At 42.9% G+C, this 10,497-nt stretch overlaps 1 non-coding gene across 1 annotated transcript; it reads left to right on the forward strand.

Moving 5' to 3' along the window:
* The first annotated feature begins 9,991 nt into the window (after window positions 1-9,991).
* LOC133820140 (small nucleolar RNA R71) lies at window positions 9,992-10,098 on the forward strand. The gene has a single exon (XR_009886570.1). It is a non-coding gene; the product is annotated as a small nucleolar RNA R71 (small nucleolar RNA).
* Window positions 10,099-10,497: the final 399 nt, after the last annotated feature.

Raw genomic sequence — 10,497 nt, forward strand, 5'->3', positions numbered from 1 at the left:
AAGCTAAGGGAGCATGGCCAGAGCAGTTGCCTGAAATTCTTTGGTCATATAGGAATTCCCACAGAACAGCAACAGGTCATACCCCGTTTTCCTTGGCATACGGGTATGAAGCTATGTTGCCTGTCGATTTGGATCCACCCTTGCACCGCAGATTAACATACGACCAAGACTCTAATAGCGAGCTATTGATGGAATCCCTGGACTCAATCGATGAGAAGCGTGAACAAGCCCAACTCCGAGTAGCTGCGTACCAGCAGAAAGTCGCCCGGTTTTTCAACTCTAAAGTGCGAGAAAGAAAATTCAATGTTGGAGATCTTGTACTCTGAAGAGTTTTTCTAAACACCCAAGACCAAGCTGCTGGAGTACTTGGGCCTAGTTGGGAAGGGCCATATCAGATCGATGAGGTCCTTCACCCAGGCACTTATAAACTTGCACGCTTAAACGGATATCTCGTTCCTCGCTATTGGAATGGAGAACACATGCGCAAGTATTACCAATGAACAATTCTTCTTAAAGAATTGGCTTGTATTAATTTTACTTTTTATAAGTTTTGAAAAAGGGTTGGTCATTTTATGTGACTGATCGCTTATAAGTGTAAGATCTTATTGATCACTCGTACAGACATGTTTAGTCCATTTATTACGAGAATTAAAAGGGACTGTGCGCAGCCAGTCATTTCTTTCCAATTATTGTGTTTATTACAAGTATTTGCTCATTACGTGTGCTGTTTTGTTGTATTATAATGCTAATCATATTGCTACGAGCAGTAATGTTCGAACAGGTTTTGGTCAAGGCAAGTGACCAAGGACCTAAAGCTCCTCGATCACTTGGGGGGCACATAAGGTACAAGTAAGCAAAGCATATCGTTAAAAGGTATGTAAAGACATGAGAAAAATAAGTGAAAGCATGCTAGGGTACTAGTATTTTTCAAAATTTTGTTATTTTGTTAAATCAAACCAAAGTGTTGTGCTAAGTTCAGTCATGCGAACAGATGTTATAATAATATGCAAATATATTATAACATCAAAATGTATCCTTTTACACCGCGAGCAGTCGCTGCTCGGATGTAATTGTTTAAATAAAAGCAAAGGCTACCCATGCAGCAATAAAAAATATATTGTGTTTACATCACGACCCGTAGGTCTTGCAGATAAAAAGATAAAGATAAAAAAAGAAAAAGACTAAGGAGCAGGAGGATCTTGAGGAGCCGGAGGATCTTGAGGATGGCCCTGATCGACGATGTCTGCAGCCTCATTGTCTGCCCCGCCCATCCCAGTGGCCAGTGAGATCTCAGGGGAAGAGGAATCCTTGCTCTTTCTTCCTTTGCCAGTCGAGCAGCACAGCGAGCGAGCTCAACGTTTCTTGCATTCTCAGGATGGTAGTTGAAGTTGGCACCCTGGTTGTGCTTCCAGAAATCATAGAAGCATCGAAGAGTGGCATTCTTGTACCTTTCTAAGTTGCTGGCATTGGATTTCTTAAGCTCCTCGATCCGGCCCTCCAAGGTAGTATTCTCCTGTCTACTCGCAGCCAAGTCCTCCTCGAGCTATTTAGCCACGCGGTAATTGATGCGGTTAGACTCCTTGAACTGGTCCCTCTGATCAATGGCTTTGTCCAGAGACTTTTGTTTCTCCTTCAACTCCTCGACCATTTTATTCTTCTCCTCAAGCACCACTGCAAGCTGTTCGGCATATTTCTCTACGGCAGCTTTGAGTTCATCAGCATGCCGTTGCTCCAAAGATTTGGTCTATTCGGTAACAGCACCCGAGCGGAGATGGTCGGCAGTAAGGGTCAGCATTGCCTGCGGTCAGAGCAGAAGTTAGACTAACTGTAGAATATAGAAGGGCTATCTCCACAGAAAAACATAACTTACACTGGTAAAATCGTTCAAGGCGCGGTTTAAGATTACATCGACGTCCATCGCCTCTGTCACGGCCATAGCCTCTCGGCAGCGGTAGTGCTTTACAATTTTCACGACCCTGTCCTTGACCGATTTGAAGGCGCGACTAGTTATGTCGCCCCCAGTCGAAGCAGGACCGGCCTGCTGAGCCTGCTCGGTTGGGGCCGCTGGAGGTGGAGTCATTCCGGCTGGAGCAGGGGGAGTCTGCTGCTCATGAGGAGAGGGTGGAGTTGCGTTGGCTGAGGGCCCGTCCTCCGGGGGGCCTGCATTGCTAGGCTTCTTAACCTGAGGCACTTTGCTGCTTTCCCCAGGGTGCCTCTTGCTTGCTTCTTTTTACTCGGGGGAGCTGTGGGAGTCTCGGGAGTGCTGTAAATGTCGAACACGTTCACGGAGTCCATGTCTGGAAAAAAAGAAAAATGTTGAACAGTGAGATAGCATAAATGACTAAGTATATTACATCAGGAAAAGAAATAAAGAAAGATTGCAAAGTCAAATACTTGAGCTATTATTACTGGTCACTATACTATAGACTCTACTAGTCTTATACTCACTCTCTAACATGAAGAAGTCTGGATCTAAATTTGGAGCATATTTAAAATTGCCGTCCCCGTCGAATAGGTGACAGGGAATTGGCAAGCTATCCAAAAGTGAAATAATTATGCCATTCTCATCTGAAGACTCGTCGAAGTATTCGACAGGCTCGGTGGCCTTCTTTTTGCCCTTCCCCAAGGGGGCAGGGGGCCTCTCTGATGGAGATGTGCCAACAGGTTCCCTGATCGTGACCCCAGTCGGCCTCCTTCATGGAGGCGACACTAGTGGTTGCTGCTCGGGTTCCTCCTCGGCTGTGGCACTCCCTGCTGTTGACTCCCTCATGTCCTGATGAGGGGCCAAGAGGCCAACCAGCCTAAGGTTAGCCTCTGTGACCAGATGTTTGACGCTTTTTTCTACGTCAGTCATGCTGGGCAAGAGGGCTGATCTCAACTCCATGTCTGGAGTTTGGTCTAGTCGCAGCCATGGGCTTGGAAGGCATTAAAAGTTTAAGAGATTGTGCAGAAGAACACTAAATAAATATCAACAGCCAATGGTACAAAGGTTTTACCTCCTTGAGCAATGGTCAGATTGTCCGCGATCATGTTGGTCGTGAGGAAGTACTCCTGGTAGTACCTCCCCACATTTGATATATGGGTGGTGTCAGTCAGGAAGGTGTGCCCAGTTTCCTGATGACAGAAATGAAAAAATCTTGTGCCTTCTTAGTTGGGGTTCGACTTGAGGTCAAACAAGTAGTTAACCTCGTGAGGAGTTGGCACAGACCATTTTTTGTGGCTGTACAAGATATAGAGTGCTGTGAGCATTCTATATCCATTTGGAGTTACTTGAAAAGGGGCAACTCTAAAATATTTGGCCACCCCTTGGAAAAATGAATGAAGAGGCAAGGTAGCCCCTTCCTCAATGTGGAACCTCGACCAAGCGCTGAAGGCGCCTCCGGGCAGGTTCGCCTGTTGGTCTTGGTTAGGTCGGACTAAGGTCACCCCCGTGAGACCGTACTTCCTGATGTAGTTGGCGATCATCCTGATCGTCACTCGGATCTCAGGAACTAAATACCACTCAACATCTTGCTGAATGGCATGTCGGGGCTAAGCGTGTCTTTGGATGTTAGGGTCAGGAGCATTTTCTCCTCGACCACTGGTCGAGGGAGTTTTAGCCTAAGGAGCAGGCTGATGTGAGGGATTGGGGTTTTATTTTTCTGGGCTTTGGTTTCAGCACAAGCCATATTTTGAGCAAGGACAGGAGAAGTGTTTGGAGTGACACGAGAAAATGGAATGTCAGGTATCAGTGACGATGGTTGCTCCTCGTCGTCAAGCAGTTGAGCCAATAGGTCGTCGTCGATAGGTCTTTCTCCCCCCCATGGATCTTGCATGTAAGCTACGAACAGAGAAAGGAGGAGATAAGACGCACAACCTGAGAGCTTATGTTGAAAGTTGGAATAACGTTGCTTGCGTCTATGACCAGCAGCATTCTAAAAGAAACACTAAGTTCTATGCGAGCAGTTTGAAAAATAGATCGGAAAGCGGAAATAAAAAGCTTTTTGGAAAAAAAAAAGCTTTTTCGACTCCGAATGGGCGGGAAAAACCTAGTTTTTCAACTAGCCTAAAAATCAAATTTTTACTTCAATTTCACGCCCTAAACTTACGATCTTGACTATCAAACTAGATCCTAACTCCTACAGAGCAATACTACACTACCCTATCAAGCATCAATCAGTATACACACAATCCTCATGCATTTCTACCCAAGAACACGAGAAATTTCAGAACTCAAAATAGGCATGTGACAGTATGCATGGCATGTTAGAGAGCATGAAAGTTGAAGAAAATTACCTAGATGAAGATTGGAGGATCTGAAATGAAGCAACTTTGGACGTGCGAGCAGAGAATCTTTAGAACAAAGCGATGGAAGATCTTCGAAGTTTCTGAGCTCTGAGATGAAGTTCTTGAGGGTTCTTGGCAAGAAAATGGCGAGTAAAAAGTGAAAGAGTAAATTTGGGGATTATTTATAATGGATGAGATATGATAAAAAGGGGTAATCATGAGTTACCTTTTTCAAGGCTTGGGGGAGTGTAATAGCCGTCAGAAGGATTACTTGGAAACTGAAAAGGCGTGATTGGATGTGATTATGTCACCTTTTTCGAGGAAGCACGAGTGTCTCTGACAGATTTCGTGGGGCATACGAAAGGTTAGTTTCCTAAGTTTACTTATTGTTGGTCGCAATAAATAAACTTGGGGGGCAAATGTTTATCCAAAAAATAGCTGTGATGACGTGGCAAGAATTTTCAGCACATGGTCGACATGTGGCAGAGATGCTGCTCGCGTATCGACCAGAGATACTTCCGTATGCGAGGTTCAAGTTTTGTATACGACCAACCTGGTCGTATACTCTGTTTATTTATGTATAAATTTGTATAGTTGTAATGATATCTGAGAATATCTCTTCATTATAACTTGAATATCTGTTTATTAAGGAAATATATTATTAATTGACTCATGTAACCCTCCTTGAGCCTATAAATATACAAGAAATAGCTCAAGGGGGGATCTTTGGATCTTTTTCCAAATTGTATTGCTACTATCCATCGTTTGTATTGTTTCTCCTTCTAAGGTCTGTGAAACTCAAGAACCCTAGTTCTTTGATCACACCTTTGAAGCTCAATATTAATAATAGTATTAAGTGGACGTCGGTCATTACCAATCACTCGGGCCAAACCACTATAATTCTTGGTGTTCTTTACTTTCCATTAGATTATATTCTCAAGCATCGTACTAATTTCCTGTCGTATACTTGACTCCGTGTCGTTGGCTAATTCGAGGGTCAACACAAACCATTCAAAACTTCACACTCTCAATGTAATGCTTCAGTCTTTGGCCATTGACTCGAAAAATTCTCCCATCGGTTGGGTCCTCAACCTCGACAAAACCGTTGGGAAATACTTGCTTCACTACAAATGGACCAGTCCATCGCGATCGCAGTTTACCGGAGTACAAGTGCAAGGGAGAATCATACATATGCACTTTCTTATTTGGCTTAAAGTGTTTTCGCAAGATTTTTTTATCGTGAGCGATTTTCAATTTTTCTTTATAAATCCTGGAATTGTCATATGCATCGTTTCTCAACTCCTCAATTTCAGACAATTGGAGTTTGCGATGGATACCTACGGCATTCAGATCAACATTTAGGGCTTTGATAGCCCAATATGCTTTATGCTTGAGCTCGACAGGTAAATGACAGCCTTTTCCAAAGGCAAGCTGATAGGGAGACATCCCAAGAGGGGACTTGAAAGCAGTGCGATATGCCCAAAGAGCGTCTAGAAGGCGTGTAGACCAATCTTTGTGGTCTGGATTTACCGTCTTTTCCAGAATGTGTTTTATCTCCCTATTGGCTAACTCAGCTTGACCATTAGTCTGTGGATGATAGGCATTTGCAACTTTATGAAGTACACCATACTTGCGCATAAGAGCCTCAAAGGATCTGTTGCAAAAATGAGTGCCTTGATCACTGATGATAGCGCGAGGAGTACTGAACCTTGATAACACATTTTATTTCAAGAATTTGACAACTGTAGCATTATCATTGGTTCGACATGGCACAACTTCGACCTATTTGGAAACATAATCCACAACAAGAAGAATGTAAAGGTAGCCAAAAAAAGGTGGAAAAGGTCCCATAAAATCTATCCCCCAACAATTAAATATTTCGATAAGAATTGGGTTCAAGGGTATCATGTGACGACGTGATAAGGAACCTAAATTTTGGCACCTTATACAAGAACGACAGAAATCATTGGTGTCTTTAAACAGAGTGGGACAGTAAAGGCCGCATTGTAAGATTTTTGCAGCGGTTTTCTTCACAAAGAAGTGATCACCACAAGCATCATTGTGGCAAAAATTCAGCACACTAGACACCTCATCGTCGTGGATGCATCTTTGCATGATTTGGTCGGGGCAATACTTGAATAAGTATGGGTCATCCCAAAAGAAATTGTGCACCTCGACCAGAAATTTGCGTTTGTCTTGTGAACTCCATTCAGATGGGAGTTCACCTGTTACTAAGTAGTTTACAATGTGAGCATACCTCGACAACTTAGCAACAGAAAGAAATTGTTCATCGGGGAAATCATCATGAATAGGTGGACCGTTAGCGGGATCGCTGAATTCAAGTCGGGAAAAGTGGTCCGCGACAACATTTTCAACACCTTTCTTGTCTTTGATCGTTATATCAAATTCTTGCAGGAGAAGGATCCATCGTATTAATTGCACCTTAGCATCCTTTTTGGAAAGGAGATACTTAAGGGCAGAGTGATCTGTGAAGATTGTAATAGGCGATCCAATCAAATAAGATCGAAATTTTTCAAGGGCAAAGACAACGACAAGCAATTCCTTTTCAGTAGTGGAATAGTTCATTTGAGCACTATTGAGAGTTCGGTTTGCATAATAGACAACAAAGGGTTTCCCCTCCCTTCGTTGTCTTAGCACAGCTCCCACAGCAAAGTTGTTGGCGTCACACATAATCTCGAAAGGAAGACTCCAATCGGGTGACTGAATGATGGGAGCAGAAGTGAGTGAATTGACAAGCATTTGGAATGATTCCTCACACTTAGGTGTCCATTCAAAATTGGCATCTTTGGCTAGGAGGTTGCTTAGAGGATGGGCAGTCATTGAAATTTTTTGTATGAACCTCCTATAGAAACTAGCATGATTAAGAAATGACCTAACGTCTTTGACAGTCTTAGGAGTTGGCAGGTTGGAGATAAGGTCGACTTTGGATTGATCAACCTCAATTCCTTTTTCAGAAACAATGTGGCCTAAGACTATGCCAGAAGATACCATGAAGTGGCATTTCTCCTAATTGAGTACAAGTCATTTCTCAATGCATCGTTTTAAAACAGCTTCAAGATGAAGAAGACATGTCTCAAAGGAGTTTCCAAAAACCGTGAGGTCATCCATGACTACCTCCATTGATTTTTCGATCATTTCACTAAAGATGCTCATCATGCATATTTGGAAAGTAGCTGGTGCATTACACAAGCCAAATGGCATACGCCGAAAAGCAAAAGTGCCAAAGGGACAAGTGAAAGTGGTCTTATCTTGATCCTCTAGTGCAATCTCAATTTGATAATAGGTAGAATATCCATCAAGAAAGCAATAGAAAGGATGGCCAGCTACACGTTCAAGGATTTGATCAATGAATGGGAGTGGAAAATGATCTTTGCGGGAGGCGGCATTTAATTTTCTATAATCAATGCACATGAGCCACCCCGTCACCGTTTTCGTGGGAACAAGGACCCCTTTTTCGTTTTGGATCACGGTGACGCCAGATTTCTTGGACACGACTTGAGTAGGACTGACCCATTTGCTATCTGCTACCAAGTAAATAATACCAGCGTATAGCAATTTCAAAACTTCATTTTTTACAACTTCTTTCATTGTGGGGTTCAGTCGCCTTTGAGGGTCTCTTTGAGGGATAGCCTCGTCCTCCAGATTGATTCGATGGGAGCAAATTAAAGGGCTAATACCTTTGATATCAGCAAGCGTCCAACCTATCGCAGATTTATGCGTCCACAGTAGCTTGAGTAACTGCAATTCTTGAGAATTTTGAAGGTTGGATGAGATGATAACTAGAAAGTTTTCACCGTCTCCCAAGAAGGCATGTTTCAAACCCTCAGGAAGTTGGGTCAATTTAACAATTGGAACCTCTTCAGCTGAAGTTTTCGGCTGTGCCCTCTCACGAGGTAGCTCTTCAAAGCGAGGTTACCAATACTGAGTCCTTCTATTGCGTGAGTCTATGTGATCTGATACTGCAAGAGTAGACTCAATAGAACTGGGACTTTCATTATCTGATAGAAGGAGGAGTTTATCAAGATTATCAAAGTTGTTTCGCAGTTGAACCTCCTTGGGAATTATAGTGTCAATCATGAATGTTTGATAGCATTCATCATCTTCTCGGGGTTGTTTCCCGATGTGGAAGATATTGACTTCAAGAGTCATGTTTCCAAATGATATCTTCATTAGACCATTCCGACAATTGATCAAAGCATTTGTAGTGGCAAGGAATGGTCTTCCGAGGATAATAGGAATTTTAGACTCCAATGTTCACCACAGATTGGGTATCAAGAATAAGAAAATCCACGGGGTAATAGAATTTTTCAATTTGAACCAATACATCCTCAACAATACCCCTAGGCTTTTTGGTGGAACGGTCAGCAAGCTGTAACACAACATATGTTGGCTTCATTTCTCCAAGACCGAGTTGTGAGTATACAGAGTAAGGCATGAGATTTACACTCGCACCAAGATCAAGTAAGGCTTGGCTGACTTCATGGGTTCCAATTTGGCAAGAAATGGTGGGACAACCGGGATCTTTGTATTTTGGCGGTGCCTTTTGTTCAATCACCACACTCACTTGCTTAGTTAAGAAGGCACTCTTCTTGACATGGTGCTTCCTTTTTGCAGTGCAAAGATCCTTGATGATTTTGGCATAAGCGGGCACTTGTTTTATGATGTGAAGCAAAGGAAGATTAATCTTCACTTGTGTCAAGTGCTCAAGGAGTTCAACTCGGTTATTAGGAAGTTTCCCAACAGGTTTCAAAGCCTGGGGAAATGGTACTTTTGGAAAGGCATTGAGTGGTGGATTTTCTAGAGTAACTTTTGGAATACTGGGAGTGTTGGATTTTATGGGTGGGTATTGCAAAGTTTTACCGCTTCTCGTCGTGATGGAATTCACTTCCTTGACATTTTGATCATTAGAATTTGAAGATTGGGCCATGTGTTGGCCTTGCACATTGAATTTTGGTTGGGAAGGAAGTTTGCCTTTTTCCGGAATGGCCAAGGATTCAGTCAATTTTGAGAATTGACATTTCATTTCCTTGATTTCTTCCATCATTTGGCAATTAAGTTCGGATTGTTCCTCGATGAATGCATGAAGAGTATTCTCGAGAGAATTCGTTGTGGATGAGCATTCTATTGAGGTGCAAAATATGCCTTTGATGGTTGAACTTGTTGCTCATTTCTCCATTGGCCTCCAGACGATTGAGCTTGGTTGGAATCTCTCCAACTGAAATTTGGGTGGTTTCTCCAACCAGGGTTTTACGTATGGGAGAATGGCTTGTTATATGCCCCTAAGGCATTGCAATGTTCCTCATAAACCCCCCTCATTTCATTCAACGCTAAGCAGTCCTTAGCTAAGTGCTTCGTCCCTCCACAAACAAAGCAAGGTTCTTGCGGTTCCGCTTGAGCGATCATGTGCAATTTTTTTCCATTTTTCGTCATTAAGATCTCAAACTGCTTTTTCAAAGCTTTGAGTTGGGCCTTAACACTATCCTCTTCTCGAAGTTGATAAATCCCATATGGTTTGTGTCGGTTGGTGCTATCAGTAACACTTGGACCAATCCAGGTGTGAGACTTTTTCGCGGTTTCTTCGTGATATTCAAGAGCATCGTCTGGCTCTTTTCCGAGAAATTCACCATTGCATAGTATTTCTAAAAACTGGCGCTCACGGCTCGTGAGGCCTTCATAGAAGTAACTGACCAAACGACAGTTCTCATAGCCATGGTGCGAGCATTGATTTAACAGATCTTTGAATCTTTCCCAGACTTGATAGAACGTTTCATTGTCCTTTTGGGAGAATGTGGAAATCTGTCGTTTTAGACTATTGGTCTTATGGCTAGGGATGTGTTTCAGAAAGAAGGATTTGGCCATCTCCTCCCATGTTCCAATAGACCTCGGTCTCAAAGAGTATAACCAGCTTTTGGCTTTGTCCTTCAAGGAGAAAGGGAAGAACTTCAGTCGCACAGCATCAGCATTTTCGACTCGGTTATAGAACGTGGCTACTACCTCCTCGAATTCTCTGATATGCACGTATGGGCTTTCGTTTTCCATTCCATGAAATGTGGGCAAGAGTTGAATCGTGCCAGGTTTAAAGTCTAATGCAGGCATATTAGGAGGGGAAATAATGCATGAAGGCGTGGAAGTGCGAGTAGGATGGAGGTAGTCATTGAGAGTTCTTGGTTGGATTTCATCATTGCGAGCCATTGCGAATGGATTATTATC

Source organism: Humulus lupulus, chromosome 2 (genome assembly GCF_963169125.1).
Source record: "Humulus lupulus chromosome 2, drHumLupu1.1, whole genome shotgun sequence".
In the NCBI taxonomy this organism is placed as follows: domain Eukaryota; kingdom Viridiplantae; phylum Streptophyta; class Magnoliopsida; order Rosales; family Cannabaceae; genus Humulus; species Humulus lupulus.